Here is a 23,516-nt window from a genome sequence, read left to right on the forward strand (position 1 = left end):
GGTTGAATAAAATCGTCCCAGATCTGTTTTGGTAAAGTAACTGTCGATCATAGATTCATAGTTGCTCAACTGTTACTTTAGGCCGATCGCATACTAACGGCGCAGCATAATAAAGAGTACTATCGTACAGTATGGCCACTCCCTCTACCCGCAGAAAGTGCCACCCACCCGCTCTCGGTTACCTCACAGTTACCGCCTGTCAAAAACGCGAACAGCCGACCTGTCATATCTCACTCATACAAGCCTGGTACGCGTTCACCTATATATTGAAGACCAATGGATTAAGGATGAAAAACTGGTATACCTCCGGAGGTGTGAGAGGCGTAGATATATAAACACAAAAGTTATAGTCAATAGACGGTCTTTCCGGATAGACGGTATTCCCCACACTGACCTTACACGAGCTTAGACTGTGTGCTAAGAACGCGTCTCTTTCATATTATATTTTGATCGCCAGTGTCCGAGGTGTGCTAACGGCAAAGTATTTAATTTAAGTACCTACTTAAGTAAGCATTACCTACAAACTACAAGGCAATTTTTACTCAGTTACATGTTTTACCCATATATTTACATATTTTAAAATTAGGACTCCATACTTAAATCTAGGCTCTGTCACTATGTAAAACACAAAATATTTTGCTCCGGTAGGCACCTACTTAATAAGATTTGACTTTTGATTCATAAGTTATGAACAAAACTTTTTAAAATATGAAAAAATAAAAACATGTAACTCATTCGCGACAGTCAACTGGTAAACTCTAAATGTGATTTAAACACAAAGTACTTAGAATCAACTGAATTCAAGAAGATACAAAAAGTCCGGAACGCGTTTTATAAAAAATCTCATCTATTACACGTAACCTAAAATGACAGTAAGTTTACACTAACATGTTCAAACTTAAAAACTACATCCGTACGTAACTAATACTGAGTGTATGAACACCCTAATAAATTGATACACCGATTGCTATCGATCACAAGGGCGAGTATCGAAACTCGTCCGATACGGTGCGACGGCCTCCGCTATTCCCATGCCGCACAGTGGATCGAAATGAATAAAAAATGGACATTCGCATTTTTTTCCAAAAATCCTATTTTAAAAAATGCTCTTCGGTTGAAAATGATATGAGAAATAAAAAATGTTATATAAAACTTTTCAAAATGAGGCTTATTTTAAGCAGAAAAAAATAAAATGTGTTTTTTTTGTATGAAACTGAAAAATAGGTATCTTATTGTAAGAAAACCGTAACCGATCCCGCTTTCAAACCTTTACAATGTCATTGTCCTACTTTAGAACAGTAGAAAATAGTAAAAACCTTATCTGAGTAGGTGCCCGTTTTTTTTGTAGTCCAATCAAAATTCAGTAAATACAACATTTTTCTTAGTGCTTTATTTTTTTTATTTATATTAAAAAAACGGTGTATTTATGACAATTTAGTATAAAAACAAAATATATATGACATTTTATTAAGGATAAATACAATTTTTTACAAGAAAATTGCATTGAAATAGAAACAATTATTGCGGTGTTTTTATTGACAGTAAACAAATAGCTAAAATATACTTGAAATCAACAATAACGATATAATTAAATAAAAAAATGCATTTTAAAAATCTTTATTATTCACCACCTTCTTCTGTACTTCAAAACATGGAGATTAGTAAGCACATTCACAATATGCTCATAATCATAAATAATGATGTGTCGTTGAAATATCAACGTTCAAATCGTTTCACTAATTTATAACTTAGATATTCTAACCTTTACAATAATATGTAATTAAGTAATGGGTACATTAGCAACCTCGCTATAATGCAAGTTAAGCATTTATACTAATTGCTCAGATCATATTCATTATCGTTAGTTACTTATCTACCATAAAGGGTTAATCCCAGAGTAAGTGTTTAAGTGGGGATATACCCAGTGTCCACAAGCTATTGATTCACGGGGCTGACAAAATTGAACATTTTGGTATGCTGCCCATCGGAAAGATGTCAGAAGAAGCATCAGAAGCACGAAATAAAGATTTTCGCAATGTGAGGGAGCATCATTCTAGAAAATGTAGCCGAACAAAAACAAACGAAGACATATTGCACAATTTTTTGGTGTCATCTGATCCAAGATTGTCTTTTTTGAGGCCACCACTAAGTAAAGCGACTAAAAAGACCCTCTCTTCTAAAGCTTTGGAATTATTAATAATAGAAAACATAAGCACTGATGACACTGAAAATATAGAAATGTTTGAAAGTGTAGAAGAAGGTGGTGAATAAAATAGATCTATACAATGTATTTTTTTTTATAACTTATATTGTTATTGTTGATTTCAAGTAAATTTTAACTTTTTGTTACTATCATAGTTACTAAAAACATCGCAATAAATGTTTCGATTTCAATGTAATTTTTAACCATTTCCTTGTAAAAACTTGTATTTATCTGTATCAAAATGTCATATATATTTTATTTTTATACTAAATTGTCATGAATATACCGTTTTTTTATGAAAATAAAAAAATAAAGCACTAAGAAAAATGTTGTATTTACTGACTTTTGATTGGACTACAAAAAAATAACGGGCACCTACTCAGATAAGGTTTTTACTATTTTCTACTGTTCTAAAGTAGGACAATGACACTGTAAAGGTTTGAAAGCGGGATCGGTTACGGTTTTCTTACAATAAGATACCTATTTTTCAGTTTCATACAAAAAAAACACATTTTATTTTTTCTGCTTAAAATAAGCCTCATTTTGAAAAATTTTATATAACATTTTATATTTCTCATATCATTTTAAACCGAAGAGCATTTTTTAAAATAGGATTTTTGGAAAAAAATGCGAATGTCCATTTTTTATTCATTTCGATCCACTGTGTGCCGGTTGCTTCATTCAATGCGTTCATCTAGTTTGTCTCTAGTCAACATGGCATGCCATGCATGTCAACATAGTTATCAATCGTAGTTTAAACATATTATTGTCATAGTATGCTCGAATAAACATATCTAGGTGTGATGGGGCAGGTAGAATCACTATTCGCTTCGAGCCACACCGGTCGGATCTAGCTTGCATAATCGTAAACAACATATAAAGAACGGGCAAAGCGTGAAGCAAGAACTGCAGAAATCCATACTAATATTATAAAACCGACCAAGAGCGTGTCGGGCCACGCTCAGTGTAGGGTTCCGTAGTTTTTCGTATTTTTCTCAAAAACTACTGAACCTATCAAGTTCGAAACAATTTTCCTAGAAAGTCTTTATAAAGTTCTATTTTTGTGATTTTTTTCATATTTTTTAAACATATGGTTCAAAAGTTAGAGGGGGGGGGACGCACTTTTTTTTCCTTTAGGAGCGATTATTTCCGAAAATATTAAAATTATTAAAAAACGATCTTAGTAAACCGTTATTCATTTTTAAATACCTATCCAACAATATATCACACGTTGGGGTTGGAATGAAAAAAAATATCAGCCCCCACTTTACATGTAGGGGGGGCACCCTAATAAAACATTTTTTTCCATTTTTTATTTCTGCACTTTGTTGGCGTGATTGATATACATATTGGTACCAAATTTCAGCTTTCTAGTGCTTACGGTTACTGAGATTATCCGCGGACGGACGGACGGACGGACGGACGGACGGACGGACGGACGGACGGACGGACGGACGGACGGACGGACGGACGGACGGACGGACGGACGGACGGACAGACAGACATGGCGAAACTATAAGGGTTCCTAGTTGACTACGGAACCCTAATAAATGGAAAAGTGTGTGTGCCTGTTTGTTTGTCCATCCTTCACGTCAAAACGGAGAGACGAATTGTCGTGATTTTTTAAGTGGGGTTAAGAGATGGAAAATTACATAGGCTACTTTTTGTCTGTTTCTAACCCCCCACTTCTCTAAACTGGGGGGTGCAAGTTTGTATAGAGCATTCCACAATTTCCAAATTTAACGCAGGCGAAGCCGCGGGCAAAAGCTAATGAAATGAAATGAAATGAAATATTTATTTTCCAAGTAGGCATATTACAATGCGCTTATGAACGTCAAATAAAACTACGCCGGCTCTAACCCTACGCCTCAGCCTCGAGAAGATTTCAGTCCCCCCTCAGTTGGAGGGGGGTATCCACACTATGGGACCGGCAAGAAACTCGGCGGGCCACTTCTTTTCAAAACATTACATCTTATAATTAACATGCATTAAAAAAACGAGATACAATTTAATCAGCAAAAGTATTCATAAAAAAATATATTAACAGACAGCTAGTACATAATATATTTATATACAGCGTCTTCCGTTCTCAAATACCGGCTTTTTTACACATTGGTATTTCTAATCGTAGTAGTTCCATGGAATATTATATGGATGGAGTGTATATGAGTGTCCTAATAATCGATACACGGATTGCTATCGGTCACAACACAAGGGCGAGTATCGAAACTCGTCCGATACGGTGCGACGGCCTCCGCTACTCCCATGCCGGTTGCTTCATTCAATCATTCATTCAATGCGTTCATCTAGATTGTCTCTGGTGCATGTCAACATAGTCTGTTATTTATCGTAGTTTGAATATCATAGTTAGTCGTCTTTAAACCAAACTTGTCTAGGATTGATGAGGGCAGTTAATTGCGTAAAGCATATCAATCACTATTCACTTAGAAGCACACAGTCTTACTTAATATCGATCTAACATGTCAAACTTAACATGGAACGAACGTGCAATGTAAGAAGGAATAACGGCTTTTTTAGACATTGATATTTCTAATCGTAGTAGTTCCATGTAATTTTATTTGGAGTGTATGAGCGCCCTAAATGCGTTTTCACGTTATCCGATCCGATATCAGATGTAAGACCGATATCCCAATACATTACAGGCGCCATCTTGGATTTTTTTCCATTGAAATCCTTCCGACATCCGATATTGGATCGGATAATGTGAAAACGGACTAATAATCGACAAGAGCGACTATCGAAATACGTCAAAGACGGTGCGATGGCCTCCGCTATTCCCATGCCGGTTGCTTCATTCAATCGTTCATTGTATAATCGTATACACACAGTAAACTTAGACAATAGACATAGATACAAAACGTGCAATGCATAAAGGTACGATATCGGTATCCGATCCGATCTGAAAACGGACTTATTCGGCGCTATAACATTTTACGCCGTGTCTTGCGTGGGCGACGCGCGACGGTCGCGCGGCCGTCGCCGTCGCGTCTCATACTTCCATATCGATAAGGTTTGATTTCGTATGCGTCGCATCGCCGTCGGCGACCATCGCGCGACCGTCGCCCACGCAAGCCACGGCGTTACTTCTACCTGATAAACAGTTATCGTCCGACAAACTGTTAGTCAGTTGGCCCCTTAATGATCTCATAACACTAAAGGGGTTGTAAATGCTTTGCCGAAATTTTAAATGCATATACGCTTCTTTCATATAAGTTTGTACTTAGTTATTTTTACCCTTGAATACCTACTTATTTATGCCAAGGGACATGCGCGTAAGTCTTTACGACCGAATTAAACGTACCGAGATCTTGATATTAACGATAAAAGCCAAGCATAATATTATGATTGTATGAAAATTATCCGTAATAATCTCACCTAAATAATTTATATACAATATACCATGACTATTAGTCTTTCTACTATAACTTGACCTCCTGATCTCCAAAGATCTTTCAAAATGTTAAGATTAATACTTATATTGGATTAACTGAATCGAGGCGATTTGTCAACTTTGCGAATACCAATTAATCTTCCCCAAAACACCTATATAACCTATATTCAGCAATTTAACACATACTTTATCTAAACGTATTAGGGTTGAAGTTTCAACAAAAATCATAAGTCAATTATTACTTATTAAAATCACAGGTAACCAATTTTATTCATTTGCACAACAGCATAACAAATCCCAAAAAAGCAACATAAACTAAACTTTATCCAAATAAATCAAGGTTGAAATTGCAAAGAATCTGACAGGCCATTTAATGCTCAGCCGCTCAACTGGCAATGATCTTTATTGAGGACACGGTTTCACCTTGACTTTGCGCGGATTTCGTTTCCTACGGAAATGACAGCGCAACGGCGATGACAAAACCATTTTTTTTATTGTCATTGCCCAGAGTTTATTACCAGGTGCCGTAGCCGAATGGCATTTCTGCGACGCGAAACGGGAACGAAACGCCGCGAAAGGTATAGCTCTGTCTCACCAATACGCAAGAGCGATAGAGATAGATATCTATCTATACAGCGTTTCGTTTCGTGAGCGTTTGTGCCATTCGGCTACGTACCCAGGGGGCCTATTTTTGAACCTCGGCCGTTCGATTTCGTGAAATTCGTTTAATAATATCTCCACTACTAGCGATTTAAATTCTACTAACAGAATCGAAAACGAGTGGTCATTACCACTAGTTTTAGAATTACTAGCCGTCCTTTTTCAAAAATAGCATTACGTCGTTTTTCCACAGACTTTCGAACGGCGAATTGGTGCGTTCGAAATTCAAAAAACGATCCCCAGTAGGCCTAGCACATGATTGCCGCGGGAGTATGTCGCCGCGAGATAGACTACCCGTCCTTATGTCATTAATACAGTTAGAAGAAGACGTGTGATCTATCTCGCGGCGACATACTCCCGCGGCAATCATGTGCTAGGCCTACTGCTCTCTAAATTCTCTGATAAACTGCATCATCATTTTCGATCGCGTTTCCAGTGCCAGTTTTAATATGTTGTGAAACTGACGTCAGACAAAAGGAAGTTCATAAAGGAAAATTGTGATCATTCGGGTAACGACCCTCGATACTGAGGATACAATCCGCATAAATATGTTAAACACGGTAAACATTGTGGCACGTGGGGCGGAAATGAAATATATCCAATGAGAGTAAATTAAATCGCACCGGCTTGTCGAGCCGCTTTAAAGACTTAAGTTTGCAGTATTCTTACATCCCTAGTTACACACAATATTACCACCAAAAAAAAGATCTTCTAAATATATAAAAGAAGAAACTGACCGACTGACTGACTGACATATCAACGCACAGCCAAAACCGCTGGCGCTGGTCTTAGAGATTCCAAAATTTGGCACGTAGGTTCCTTGTAAGATGTAGAGGAGCACTAAGAAAGGATTTCGTTTACCATACATTATCTAGGTACTTTAAAATAATATGTCGACAGACACTGACATATACATTAATTCACTTTATACATACTATAATATGTGTAGATAAACTTTTAGTAGGTACCTATTAGATTAAGTTCTAGTAACATGCGCTCCAACTTGAACCTTAATTCAATAGAATTGAGCTTAATAAGCCTTGTTATACTTCGGTATTTATATCTCTTTTTAATGAAACAAGTGCAAACTATATCCACTTACGGTAAAATTAAAATTCTAAGTAAAATCTTGTAACGTGATTTGAAGTTTTAACAGTTAAATTACAGCGATTAACTTGTTGTTAAAGTACTTAGCCGACTTATTTGTAATTATTTTGATCCTATTAACTTTCCTATATCGTCGAAGGTATAAAAGTTATGGACATACATTTTAATATTATGTAAAACTGAGATGTAGATTAATAACACGTGTATAACAAATATTCGTAAATTAAAACCCTTCAGTTTTGTCGATATAAATTAAGTACTATTAGGTACATTTTATAAAGTGCTAATGTGCCCTTATAAACAAATATGTAGGGGATTAGATAGGTTGAATATTGATAAATAGGTATTGTTAATGTACCATGGATTAACCACGTTAGTTGCACTTGAAATTGAGTTGAGTTTTATTTGATCGAAAAATTTTAGAAACAAAAGAAATTATACTTTATTCGTTTACATGAAAGTTAAAATTCCACGACGACACTCTAAAACTCATCCTGGAATCAGTGCTGAACGTAAGCTTGAGCGGAGATCAGTGGCTTCAGGCAAGTTTACCCGTGCGTTACGGTGGTCTAGGTGTCCGTCGAGTCCAGGATATCGGCCTGGTGGCCTTTTTGGCCTCAGCATTCGGTTCAGCTAATCTCGTCTCACGTATACTAGCTATAGATAGCACCGATACCTGTATACCATTCGCATCCGATGCTTTAGCCAAATGGGCCACATTATGCCCTTCCAACGACCGGCCGGAAAACCCGGCTGTTCAGAGGGGCTGGGACGATATCCTGTGCAGGCTCCGTCAAACTAACCTACAGGCTGGTGCCTCGGGATACGATCTAGCGCGACTCAAGGCGGTTTCCAAGCCTGAGTCGGGTGCGTGGCTGCATGCCTTGCCTTCTCCTCAACTGGGGACACTGCTGGACAACGATTCCCTAAGAATCGCAGTGACCTTAAGGCTAGGGAGCAAGGTGTGCAATGTTCACCGATGTATTTGTGGGGCGTCAGTTAAGGAGAACGGCCACCACGGACTCAGCTGCCTACGTTGCGCCGGTCGTTTCCCCAGGCACCACTCGATAAACGAAATAATTCGTCGTGCGATGCTCTCGGTAAGTGTTCCGTGCCTCATGGAACCACCACCAGGTTTGTCTCGAACCGATGGCAAACGTCCCGACGGGCTGACGCTGGTTCCTTGGTAGAGAGGGCGGTGTCTTATATGGGATGCAACGTGTGTGAGTACATTTGCTGCATCCCATATCAGACACACAGTTAAGACGGCAGGCTCAGCAGCAGAGACTGCCGCCAAAAACAAACGCCTGAAGTACTCTGCCTTGGAAGCCACTTATGACTTCGTGCCCTTCGCGGTTGAGACAGCCGGGCCCTGGGGAAGGGAGGCGCGTGAACTCTTCCGAGAGATCAGAAAGCGCCTCAGGGAGAAAACAAAAGATCCCCGTTCTGAGTCATGGCTTGTCCAACAGGTCTCCATCGCCATACAGCGGGGTAACGCTGCTAGCGTGATGGGGACCTTTGGACCCGGCATGGCCCAGAACGGGTTCCTTTAGGTATCCTTCCTACCTTTTTTTTTATATATATGTTGTAATAATTGTTTTTTTTGTTTATTTATATTTAATAAGTCATAGAGAAAGATATAAAGTAAAATTGACCGTGATGTCATTAAAAATTCTACAACACCATCACAAAATATTGTACCTGTGGTAACACCACATTTGGAGATACTTTTGCATTTGATCGTAAATATAATAGAATATGCCCAATAAAACAACTGACCAATGTACATTTGATTGTACATTGGGCGGCAAGAGGTTAACTAAATATCCAACCTCCTGAAGTATGAGGATGAAATGACTATTGTCCATGTTTTTTCTTTATAATTACTAATATGATGCTTGATTTCGTGCATGGTATAAAATATTTTATTTTATATTCGTTAATCTAATAATTAAAACGTGATAAATATACTTACTTTGTCGTGCGACTCGCATGTGCGAGTATTTGCATGGACAATCCTCTGTCTTTATCTTTATTATAATAATTTGTTTTATATTCCTGGTTCACCCTGTTTAATATTGAATTTACCTTAACCTAAATTTACTTTCAAATGTACATTCAAATTTAGTTTTAAATTTACTTTCAGATACTTACAAAAAAATTATTACCTAACTACCTAAAAATCTACTTTGAAAATTGTAATGTAACATAGTTGAGAATAGCATGTACCTACCTATTTTATTTATATAAGATCTTAATTGTACTTTAATATTATTTTCCCCTCACTAGCTCGGAAACACGTGTTTTGTCCTTTAATACCAGCGGGTAAAAACGCATTTTATCCACTAGTGGGTAAAGTAATTTGACCTTGAATAAAGTAAAATTAACTGCTTTAAAATTGATAAAAGTAGGTGAATCTAGTAATAAAGATGATTTACCACCTGTGGAACTACTGGAAGCAGTAATAAACGCATTTTTTGCGTTGTAGTTTCCTCGCTGTAGTGAGGGGAAAAGTTTTGTGTTACACTCGGGTGCAAATGTATTTTACTTCTCGTGTGTTAAAAAACTCGCAAGTTCAGGATTCTATTCTCGAACCACTCGCTTTGCTCGTGGTTCAATAATTTTGAATTTTTTTGAATTTTTTGAATGAGGTATGTTACTCAATTCACTCACTCAGTACAATATTATCATGACTATCATGAGCGTTTATTACCAAATTCCTTTTGGGAACCAGAAAAAAAGCAACACCTTTTATATCTTTAGTAAGGTACCGCGGGGCAAATCTCGACTGGGGCAAATGTAACTGGTCCATTTTTTCCATGTTTTACAATGTGTGCATTATTAAATAGAGTGTCCACCGATTATATATGGTAGGCGTGTTCAGTGTATACATGTAGAACTCAACATCATAATGTAATAATGGAAAAATTGATTAGTTATAATTGCCCTACAGTCGAGATTTGCCCCGCTGTACCTTACATGTAAAACTCAACATCATAATTATTGTAATAATGGAAAAAAGGATCAGTTACAATTGCCCCCCAGTCGAGATTTGCCCCGCTGTACCTTAGAGTAAAACAAGCTTAGGTCTCTGTCTTCCATGAGGTTGGAGTTGGGTCAATCGCCGATAAGTTAATGGGGGTTTTTTTTATACTACGTCGGTGGCAAACAAGTATACGGTCCGCCTGATGTAAAGCGGTCACCGTAACCTATGGACGCCTGCAACTCAAACAGTGTCACATGCGCGTTGCCACCCCATTAGAAACTTGTACACTCCCTTTTGCTGTGTTAAGTACACAGCAAAAAGGAGTGCACAAGTTCCAAGGAGGGTTCGGGTTGCCGACGACTCAAAGGACAATAGACGGAACAAGTTAGTTCCGTAAGTCCTCCCGTCATCAGCACACCGCACCCTCGTTGAGCTCTGGCAGCCTTACTCACCGGCAGGAACACAACACTATGAGTAGGGTCTAGTGCTATTTGGCTGCGGTCTTCTGTAAGGCGGAGGTACTTCCCCAGTTGGGCTCTGCTCTAGATTCGAGCGAGATGATATCCGCTGTGCTGTGCCCTACCACACAAAGCGGAATATCATTCGCTATGCCCTACCTCCTGCTAAGGGTTGTAATCAAGTTGTAATACAAAACTAAACCACAAAAAATTACTTACCAGTTTTGAAGGTACTCTAGAAACTTAGTCCTAAGCAATTATAAATGATCCAAATGCATGTAATTGGTATCATTTATGGTATAAATACTCGAACTATACTAGGTTAATGCGCGATACCGATCTCAGCGGCAGTTCTCATACACGTAAATGGTTCACTTTGTATGAGTTTATCTTAATTGGATATTTACAGCTCTAGAAGAAACTCATTTATATTCTGGCCTTGGTAATGATTGATGTATCTATTACACAGTATATACACCCTGTTTTTTTACCCACGACGCGCTACGGCACGGAGAATGTACATGCGTTTAGGGTGAGAAATTGTGTGTTTGTTTGTGCAAAGGAATGTTACCGATTATCTCCTAAACTCCTAAACCAATTTTGATGAGGTCTTCAGTAATGGGTTTGTGGTTGATTGGTGCATGTTCTTAGGTAGGTTTTAATTTTATTCTTTTGAAATGAGGTCTCCGTCGTGGGGTTTTTCAAAATTATTGATTTTGCTTAGTATTGAATTCCGTTGACTTTAAGGGAAAATTCTTTAGTTCAAATACAATCAATTTCTCTAAGAAACTAGCCTCTTAACTCTTACTGTTATCGAATTATTAAAAAAGAAAATTACTGAACGTGAACACGTGTGTGGCATCCCTTACCACTTCCTAATGTTATTTGTTTTGACATGTGCCGTCAAACACTTGACAATGACTTAAATGTTATGATTAAAGTCCTCTCACACTAATTAATCCATTTATTATGTATGGAAAAGAAAAAAAAAATTTCGAGTTTTACAAAAAGCGATATACATTCGGTTCCTGATGATTAACCTAACTGCGTGTCAAATTTAACGGAAAACAAAAAAACACCGTGTATGTAAACTATGTATTCTTTTATTAGGTAGACAATGAAGTTTTAAGTTGTTACTTGTAGGGATATTAAAGTTTTGTTAGACAATATAAGATTTATGTCTAACAATAAGTGCGTCGCTTAACTTCAAACCTTGGCAAATCCATTCTGCTTTAAGTTTGAATATATAAAAAATACAATATGATCTGAAAGATAATCAACCTTATAGCAGAATGGATTTACATACCCAGTTTTGAAGTTAAGCGACACAAGTTATTCGAATGATATAAAATATTTTTTTATAGCTTACGTAAACCACAAGGTCTATTACAGCTGATGATTTGTTTAAAAAAAAAAATCATTTTCCCGTTAGCTTGTTCGACATTTACACATATAGTAATAATTGTCATCAATCAGTGTAAACACTGTAAACACCTATGTATAGGCGTCTAGTGTCTACGAAGGTGTGAAACAACTTCAACTTTTCTTCTCGTGTTTATGGTTTGAGACGGATCCAGAAAGTAGTGACATATATATATTAGACTTTTACTGACCTGGATATAGACCGTGATTACCTTTTTGATTTTTGCCGCAGCCGACGCGCGAAGGAGGATAGATCGCGCGCTGTCTACGCAACTTTGACATCCAACCGCCTTCGTCAGTTTTCCGTGATCACTGCATGCAACTGTGTCGAAATATCGGGAGCTCTACAAAAATCAAAAGGGTAATCACGATCTATATCCCGGTCAATATAAGTCTAATGAAAATAACCGCGAATCATTCAAAACTCTTGACATATATATAGCCCATAATATGGACAAGTGTAAATCTAACATAATATAATTCAGTTGACATTTTAATTTATTTTTAATTTAATTTTGTTTTCATTTTGATTTAATTTGTTTATTAATATGGGCTCAAGGTCTGAAATAAATTATATTTTATTTTATTTATTTATCATTCTGTGTGTCGCATCTCCATAAGCCATCTGCTGACTGTGTTTTTATTTTAAGTACTTGTTAATCCATCTGAGTAATGTCATTGTGGAAAGTATTTTAGGAGCAGCATGTCATATGACCACACATATGACTGAGCTGAAGGTTACATTAGCATCACAATAGAAACCAGATCGGTATGCCTATTCATGAAGCAAATATGATTATCATATATTTCGTGATATAAAAGTGTTAGAAAATAATGTACGAGGACTACGAGGTACCTATCAATAGGAATATAATTACCTTTATAACCATTTTAGTTTAACACAGCTTTACACGAGTTATCTATGTTTTTTTATTCCTTTGGCGGATTTCTTGTAACAACATTGTATTCTTTATGAGACAAAAAAGCGGATTTGGCCGAGCTAGATTTACGCCTATTAGTTACAGTACCTAATTGTCTTTCAATTTCGTGAAGTCTATTTGTTATTCTTAATTTATTTTAACCAAGCCATGAAATTACATTGAATTATTGTTCTCATTTTCTCTAAATGTTGGTTGCTTTAGACTCTAAGAGAGTAATTTAGAGAAAATGAGATCGACGACCTCGATTTGCTAAACCCATTTTTAATAGGTATTAATCATTTTCAGATTCCGGCATCGCAATAGTATCTACCTAAACCCTGTAGGCCTAGCACATGATGGCCGCGAGAGTATGTCGCCGCGAGTGTATTAATGACATAAGGACGGGTAGTCTATCTCGCGGCGACATAATACTCTCGCGACAATCATGATACCTTGCTGACGGGTGCTGCCTCTACGTAGGTACCGTCTCATGATACGAGCAAGAGGATCCACTCTGTGTACCTACCCTTTACATTTCATTAAGGATGTGTCCAAGAACATAAATTAACAAGAGGTCGAGCAAAGTTTGCGGTCTCGCGCGCGAGTCCATAGGTCCATAAGTCTAGCGTGAATTTTAGTATACGACGCAAGTTGTGCTGTTGTGTCCGAGAGGTTTGGCTCAGTACAGTCACCGGTATAAATAAGTGATGATCTGTGTACCTTGTCGCTCTGAATCGTTTGACAATTTCGTACATTTCAAACAAGACGTTAATGTGACAAGGCATAAAAATCATCACATATTTATGCTGGTGACTGTACTCAGTACGCGTTTTTCAAATTTCCGAAACATAACAATAACCTAGTTCCTTGATAAGTAAAAATACTAAAAATTGTCTCGGTTAACAATGTTGGTAGATGACACGGAACTTCCGGAAGCAATACCCACGGCAATAGATATTTATGCTGTCAAGTAGTCAATCAGGTAATGAGAAAATACTTTAAGAAGGATAATATGGTAATTACAATAATGGACTGTTTGCCTTCGGTATACAAGGCTCTTCGAAACCACTGGGTTATCAGCATTTTATTATTGATAGGAAATAGGATAATGGTAGCTTAGATAAGACAAGATTTAGAAATGATTAATTTTAAATTCCAGTCAAGAAAAAAAGAGTAAGTAGATGTAAAAGATGCACATGCTAAACAGGCACGGCGTTACACAAACCGTCAACAGTTTGTTTTCCACCCACATCAGAGTACGAGGATGCACAGCTAAACGTTATCAGAATAAGGTACACTCGACATGATATATATAAGAGCGCCCGAGGTACTCGAAAATACATATCAATATTCATTTTAAAGTTCAACATCGGCACCACGTTTTTAGATTTCCTTAATTTTCAAGTAAGGTCAGTAGACCTACATTTTAACTGCCGATCAATTAGAATGTGTGTCTGCTTGTTCTTCAAGTACCTACCTACCACATTTAATATAAGGATGGGTACTTGACACATTAATTTCAATCACCCAGCGGACGTGACGGCTACATTCGTGCCGGTAATCACATCTGTGACGTCAGTGACGTGTTTACATCATCTGTCTTCAGAAAAACTATCCTTTAAAGCTTGAGAGTAGTTGACGACAATTTTGTGTCTTTTGTCCGAACAAAGGATAATCTATGGGGTAAAGTTGGAGAACGACATTATAGGGCAAGTAGTTGTAGTACAATCTCTAGAAGACAATTCGCAATCACGGTATTAATCAGTAGTTTCAATAATTTAAGAGAGCTTTACATATTATTTTAATCAAAAATATATAAAATGAGCTTGAAGAAGACTTGAAAAGAGTAATGAGTCAACGATTTTATTTCATTAAAAACCCAAATATACAATATAAGGGAGTGTATTTACCACCACGTACTTTTCTTTTAAATTCTTTTTTTTACAAAAGAAAACTTAACTGTGGACAGTTTGTTGGCGAATAATGGGCTCTAAAATAGCAAAAACAGGTGTGTGTGATGAGTATACCCCCATCTACTTACATATTAAACTAAACTACAATTACGAAACAAATAAATAACAACACCCTCAGCCGTCAGTGAATCCCATGCCTTTGCAGTAAGGTCTTCTTAGTCTTTAAAAAAAACCGCAAAAGACTACTCAAATATACCTTATAACACTATGTCAAAACAAGAATGGAGTACGTGCTACCAACAAAACATTATCGATACATCAAAACATTCGAGAACAAACTACACGGTCCGAACATCAGACACATGCTCACATTATACACCATATTACAAAAATATAAGGTACATGATGTAAACGTTTGTTGCCGACTGTTTCCTCGTCATGTGACATGCCGTGCAGTCACATGCGCACGCGATCGGTCAACCGGCCTAGCCGAAATGACAATCGTTGACGCTAGACGCTCATCCAAAACGCGATTTGTCTCTGTCGTGCCAATATGGAAAAATGATAGAGAGATATCGATAATAAATATCGTAGGCGGTTGTGCATTTGGCTACCCTGCGCGCGCGCCGCTAAACGGTCCTGATTAATTGCCTTCGATATCACCTTCATCATTCGATGACTTGTCACATGTGATGTCGTGTCTGAAGTGATAGTGGAGAGGTTCGGTAGGAAATTTTGGACACTTTTTAACCGACTTCAAAAAAGGAGGAGGTTCTCAATTCGACTGAATGTTTTTTTTTTTTTTTTGTATGTATGTTACTCGATATCTCCGAGAATCGTGGACCGATTTTCAAAATTTTTTTTTTGATCGAACCGGTAAGGTAAACGTCCCAATGGATGACACTGACCCAATGTATGACTATTTCACAGTTTATTTAAAAAAATAAGAAAACGGTTAACAGTATGAACAAGATACAGGACTTAATCGATCGTCAGCGTTATCTATGAATTTTGTTTAGAATTTGTGAATGATAAGTTTAGTAATTTTTATTCTGTGGGGTAGTTTTTGCAAGGAGGTGCATCTAGCTGGTTGTGCGTCGTAATTTTTACTAAATCTGTTAAGAAACTGCTTTTGAAAAGAGGAAATAAAAACCAGGATTTTGAAGTTTCTGGTAAAACATCATTATAAACTGTTAGGTGATACATTAAACAATTGATTTAGTAAATTGAAATTAGCTTATTTTCCTTACTTTAGTATTTTAAAGACATGTCATTCACTGGAACAAATTTTTAGATTTTACTAGTGTATGACACCCGTGTCATTCATTGGCACAAAATGTAATTTCACAAGTTTTTATTTTGACAATAAATTAAGGAAGTATAACATACGTATGTTATACCTTGTAAAAATAAAATTAGGTCTAAAGTATAGTGTCATACACTAGTTACAGATATAGATAAATAAAAGTAAAAATGCCTCCAAACTCTAAAAATATAGTTTAGATGACGTATTAAAGGCATTAGACGAAGTATCGAGAGTGATAGCTGTTGCTACAGCAGCTAATAATTACGGAATTACCGTTTCACACTGTCATACATTAGGACAGCCTATTTTTTTTTCCATAGTCATATATTGGGACATACGAGTTTTCGCGTGTTATCCATTGGTACAATTTCAGGTCTCAAGGGAAACTGAAATTATAAAGAAATGTTATTACTATTATGCAATGTAATGTTTCACTGACATAAAGGAAGGATTGGTTCATAAATCTGCATACGCCAGTAATCTGTACGGGTGACATAATAAGTAGTTTTCATAGAAAATGTCTCAAATTCCTCCTAATAGTGTCATTCATTGGGACGTTTACCTTATAACCCCGAGATGGTCCCATTGACACCAAGTCAGGGTCTGATGATGGGATCCTGGAGAAATCGAGGGAACTCTTCAAATGTTATAGGCACATGTAATGTTTTTAGTCTATTTTTCAAAGGTACACCAGTATTTACGTCTGATGGTAATAATTTTATGTGGCTGAGCTGATGATGGAAGGTCAACTCCTCAATGGTTAGGAGTTAAAGGATAATTCTTTCACTACTGTACATGTATTCAGACTGATACATATAATATCACTAGGAACCACTAAAAATCAACAAATAAATAAACTTTTTAACAAAAAATAAAACCGCCTTCAAAAATAAGCGCGTTACAAAACACGGAGAAACTAAAAAGCCAAAAATATTGGGTTGGTAAGAAAGTAATGAGCGATCGATTGAATTCCACATAAAATTTTTGAGAGAGTTCTAGAATCTTCTATGGTCGAAAGTATATAAAGGGCGAGTCGCACAGTTTCTCGTCAGTCATTCACTAGCTGTCGCCGAGCTAATATAAGGAAGAAAATGGACGAATTAAAAGTGCATGTAAGGCATTGCTTACTATATGAATTTCAGTCTGGCCATTCAGCCGCCGAAGCAGTGCGTAATATATGTCAGCGTGTTGCTCCTGAAGTTGTGTCTGAGGCCACGGCGAAACGATGGTTCCAGCGGTTTCGTAGTGGCGACTTTTCATTATCAAATCAACCTAAGTCTGGTCGACCGGTGAAGATTGATGTAGCCAAATTAATAACCTTAATTGAAGGAGATCCGAGGCTAACGAGTCGTACTCTTGCTACCGAGTTAGGCTGCTCTCATGTCACCATAGAAACACATTTACACGAGTTGGGAAAAAACTACAAATACAGTGTTTGGATACCGCACGAACTTGATACTCTTGATAGAGATCAACTAAACCACCGTGCCGATATCTGCACACAACTTCTGTCTTTTCGCCGCACATTCAACTGGTTGGACCATCTTATCACTGGAGATGAAAAATGGGTCTTATATATAAATCACACACGCAAACGTCAGTGGCTAGCTCCAAACGAAAAAGGAATAGAGGCACCAAAAACAGAGCCTCACCCGAAAAAAGTTATGCTGTCCGTTTGGTGGGATATTCCTGGTATTATTCACTGGGAACTCCTACCAAGTGGAATGACTGTTACCGCATCAGTATACTGTAATCAGCTTGAAAATTTAAACCAAAAAATCTGTCAGAATCGTCCACAGCATGCTAAAGTTTTTTTCTTACACGACAATGCTCGCCCACACATTGAAAAAGTGACTCGGCTAAAGCTATTGGAGCTAGGTTGGAAAGTGATACCTCATCCACCGTACTCTCCAGACTTGGCACCTACGGATTACGCATTATTCAGATCGCTAAGCAATGCCTTGAATGAAAAAAAGTTCGATGATCAAGCCCATCTACGACACTACATAGCTGAGTTTTTTGAATCTAAACCTAAGAACTTCTTCGCCGATGCTATTCATTCTTTACCAGAACGATGGAGACAAGTAGTAGATAACGAAGGCCGTTATATTTTTGATAAATGATTAAAATAATAAATTAAATAAAAATTACAATATTGGTTATGATTCGCTCATTACTTTCTTACCAACCCAATAATAAACCTTTCAATTCAGATTTCTTATCGTATTGCAATAAGCTAAACATCCAAATTATAAACAAATCAATTATTTTTGGAGTCGGTACCAGCCTGTGTATGGTTGGGTGGGGCAAACAGGCAATAGCAAGGCGACGAATAGGTCTGGTACCGACTACAAAAATAATTGATTTGTTTATAATTTGGATGTTTAGCTTATTGCAATACGATAAGAAATCTGAATTGAAAGGTTTATTATTTTTGGCTTTTTAGTTTCTCCGTGTTTTGTAACGCGCTTATTTTTGAAGGCGGTTTTATTTTTTGTTAAAAAGTTTATTTATTTGTCGCCTAATTATATTAATTAGATAATTGTATAGAATAAATTAAGTTTTTATATGTTATAGTACCTCCCACAACTAGAGATGGGTAGTGGGTAAAAACCCGCGGGTAAATACCGGGTATTTACCGGGTTTTTATTACCCAATCCACCCGTATTTACCCTTTTACACCCGAATGAGTGGGTAAAAACTTTTTAGAATGTAAAACGTATTTGAATTAAGGTTTTCGTTATGATTTACTTCGTATAACATTCTTTGATTCAAATGAAGTAAAAATACTATCTGAATTCTTACTTAATTGAAATTTAGTCTCCAGGTGCTGGCCAAAGTTAGATGATAGTGTAATAAAGAAGACTTAGACTACAAGCCGGATAAGTAGAATAGAACAGGAACAGTAAAACAAACAGTTGATAGTGTTTAAATTATTATTTATTAGGTAAGTATTTGTACTTACCTAATAAATAATAATTTATTAATATATTTATTTTGATAAATGTCATTTATGAAATAAAGAAATTGTTTATGATATAGGTAATTGAAACATACCTAATCAAGAAATTAAGTATCACGAAAAAAACCATACAGTAAAAAATAGGCGCATGGTTTGATAAAAACAATAAAATTTTACTTACTTGTACCGCTGATCCAAGATCGATTTCACTGGCAAGTGGCAAATATCCATATAAGTCCAAAAGATAACGTTAGCTTAATTCACAGAAAAACTACTTCAAAGTCCATAAACAAAACAAGTGTCGAAGTACGACGTGATGTATATAACACATTAAGTAAAACGGGAGCAAGTAGTTGTGTGCAAGTCAGATGACAAATAGCAACTGACCTCTCTTGCGGGATCCTAGAGATTTTTTTTTCAAGTTAAGAGAATCCTAGCTACCCGCCTTCTGATTGGCTGCTAGGTATGCTAGAAGTAGACGATCCAACAACAATAGGTGTCAATTTTAAATACCATGAGGTTCAACGCAGCTGTTTGATAAGATGAAGAGAATTTTTTTACAATATAAGTGCTGTTTTAATACCAGGTGGTCTAATGAGCGGTATTTTGTTTGATATCCGACTTTTTATGATTGTTCTGTACATTTTTCAATAGATAGTCTTCTATTACTACAATAATATCAGTGTAAACTAAGTTTCTAATCATCCTATATGGAATCATCCTATATATATAAGTAGTCATCCTATATGGTTTTTATAATAAAAATATCATTCGTGTCGCTTAGAAAATCACCATTCGCTTCAAAAATAACCATTTAATAATAAAATATAACGTGATGAAAAGATAAGTGAAGGAAATATAATTTTATTTAAAATTTAGTTCGTAATAGTTTTTACCCACCCAATCGGGTATTTATGGGTTTTTACTGGGTACTTTGGGTAAATACCGGGTATTTACCCGGTACCTATTTACCCACCATTACCCATCTCTACCCACAACTGGTCACAGTGGTCACAGCCACCTCGTGAGCGAGACCCACACATACACATGTTGTTTTTTGTCTTATCAGGCAATTATAGTTTAACCTTTAATTTTTTGTTAAAATTTAGTAAACACCTGTCCACTTATTTAGGATTGGCATTCACACGGGCTACTTTCTAAGATTATTCAAATGAAATAACCATCCATATATACCCTTATAAAAGTAAATACATAAAAAAAAGTATGTCTTCTTCTTCTTCTTCTTTGTCCAACCCTGGTGCCGTTATTTGGGGTCGGGTCTCCTCACTCTAAGGCGCCAGGATAGTCTGTCCTGGGTTGTCGGTTCTGGCAATTGGGCTTTCCTAAGGTCTCTCTTTATATTTGACCACCAGGTTGCAGGCGGGCGGCCTCTACCTTTCTTTCGTTCTGGCAAGTAAAGTAAGTATGTAGTTATTCATAATTATATTTTTGTTATTTTAACTCTTAGACTCCCGCGAGACTCAGACATATTAAAAAATATATATTTTACGCGGGTAACTCACGTATTATGTCGATATAACGCTCGGCTCGACATGGTTCGTTCCATTTCCGAGGATCTTTTTCAAGAGTACATAATACGTGAGTAACCCGCTTAAAACATTATACCTATATTACGGCAAAGTTCAATGGCTCCAGGAGGGCGATTTTTGAATCTCGCATACGGGATTTTGTCCCTATAATACGGTGACCTGCTTATTCTTTTCAGTGACAATTTTCTGAATTCGAACGCGTGAGACTCAAAAATCGGCCCGTTGATCCAGATTGTAATGTTTTGTTTTGAACTTTTGACGCTCGCGACGATTTCAAAAGATACGGAAAGCCGGTGAAAGGTGCTCGCGGTTCTTCCGCGTACAGCATACTTATGACTATTGACTACACACAGATATAAATACTTGCTACAAGCATTGTCTTTATTAATTTTATCCAAACCCCTTCAAGAAAAAATGCTTCTCGACAAGGATTATTTATATAGGATTTACAATCTTCATACTATGAATCGTACGAGTACCTCCATTTTTAGCGCCATCTATTAAATATTTTTATAACTACATTGATGATGCATACATATTTATTATTTTCAAAATGTGTATTGACGTGATATAAAAATAAAGAAGCATGTCATTTGTTCTTATAGAAAAAAACCGGCCAAGAGCGTGTCGGGCCACGCTCAGTGTAGGGTTCCGTAGTTTTCCGTATTTTTCTCAAAAACTACTAAACCAATCAAGTTGAAAACAATTTTCCTAGAAAGTCTTTAGTTCTACTTTTGTGATTTTTTTTCATATTTTTTAAACATATGGTTCAAAAGTTAGAGGGGGGGGACACACTTTTTTTTCCTTTAGGAGCGATTATTTCCGAAAATATTAATATTATGTATTATCAAAAAGCGATTTCAGTAAACCGTTATGCATTTTTAATACCTATCCAACAATATATCACACGTTAGGGTTGGAATGAAAAAAAAATCTGTCCCCACTTTACATGTAGGGGGGGTGCCCTAACAAAACATTTTTTTCCACTTTTTATTTTACCACTTTGTCGGCGTGATTGATATCCATTTTGGTACCAAATTTCAGCTTTCTAGTGCTAACGGTCATTGAGATTATCCGCGGACGGACGGACGGACGGACGGACAGACAGACAGACATGGCGAAACTATAAGGGTTCCTAGTTGACTACGGAACTCTAATAAAAACACGCAAAAATAATTGGAGAAAATATGATTTTGGTCACTTCCAGGCGGCGAAACAGCGCCATCTAGTTTTAAGCCTAAAAGGCCCATACTCAATCACTGCCATCAAACCAAACATGCTGCAGAATAAGCGCGGACCACGCTTAGCCTTGCTCTAGAGCCTTGTAAGTTTTTTTTTGCCTTTTATTATTTAGTATTAGGGTCGGGAACTCGGGATATGCCACTTTTCGCGCCAAGCTGCTCTGTTTTGTGTTGTTTCTTTTTTTATTAACTTAGCTAGAGCCTTATTGCAATATTTTCAGCCTATCCTAAGCTGATAGGTATGTGTAGTTCAGATTAAGAGTCTAACTATAATTTAAAAAAGTGTAGTGAGTACAATAGGATAGTCAACAGTTAATTGAAAGTAAAATTCTAAGAAAAACTTCAACACGATTACTATTTCTGCGAAGACACTTAACAGTCAATCGAATCGTTCTAGTTTCTCTAACATTCTAGATGCCACATATAATCACATAACGTACATGTTCATTAACCTAATAACACCAAAGCATAACCATTATCAATAATAATTTACCTGTTTGTACAATCCAATTCGAAACAAACGAATCACCAACACTTCCAAAACAAAACACTTTTTTGAATTTTGAACACCAAAAACGTTCCGTTGTAACGATTGATTAAAACGCAATTATATATTTTTTTTTTTAATTTGGAACGACGAAGACGTTCTTTTACATGCGAATATTTTGCGCGCGACTGATATTTTGGATTAAAAACGCCTCTTTGCGTGCTCTCGCCTCGGCAGCGTTATGATACTGACAAGAGCCATCGGCAATCGTTTTGTTATGCCGATGCCGGAAGAATTGGCGCGTAAAGTTTTAACACTTTCGATAGCTATCTTAATAGGTGTGATTTTGTTCAGTGGATTATTAAATAAAAAGTATAATTTGTATGTCTTATATTCAGCTTATTTTTAGAAAAGTATGTTCATTTAAACACCATGATCATTTGCTTAACCAAATATTCCTGCTGTTTAAGTTATAAAACCGAAAAAAAAACAGATGTCAAAAACTAACATTTTTTTTATTCGATTGTTGTAACTCGCGTTTAAGGAAAATTAATTAAATAAATTTCAAGTTAAGTGCCAACGTACAACATTTATTTACACAAGTAATACTTAACTGTTAAAGTACCTTTTTAGCTTAGTTCATACAAACTCTTAATAATGACAGCAAGTTGGCCGGAAAATGCAGGTAACTTTTACCTTATTTTTACAAAATGGTGCTACTAAAGTTGTCAAGCCGATAAAGTTCGTTTATCCCTTTCCGACGTATTGGTGTGATAGAAACGGACAAACGAACTTTATCAGCTTGGTAACTTTAGTGAACGCTTATGAATAAGAGGGTATGTATGTACCTGTAATCCGGTCTATGTCTGTGACGTTTTCAAGTAAAAGC

The 23,516-nt window shown here is 36.6% G+C and overlaps 1 protein-coding gene across 1 annotated transcript in view; it reads right to left on the reverse strand.

The window, feature by feature from the left end:
- LOC125236468 overlaps positions 1 to 22,841 on the reverse strand; it is a 47,043-nt gene extending 24,202 nt beyond the window's left edge. The window contains exon 1 of the mRNA XM_048143299.1: positions 22,634 to 22,841. The gene's annotated coding sequence lies outside the window, so the exon portion shown is untranslated. The remainder of the gene's footprint in view (positions 1 to 22,633) is intronic.
- Positions 22,842 to 23,516: the final 675 nt, after the last annotated feature.

Source organism: Leguminivora glycinivorella, chromosome 2 (genome assembly GCF_023078275.1).
Source record: "Leguminivora glycinivorella isolate SPB_JAAS2020 chromosome 2, LegGlyc_1.1, whole genome shotgun sequence".
NCBI classification, from domain to species: Eukaryota; Metazoa; Arthropoda; class Insecta; order Lepidoptera; family Tortricidae; genus Leguminivora; species Leguminivora glycinivorella.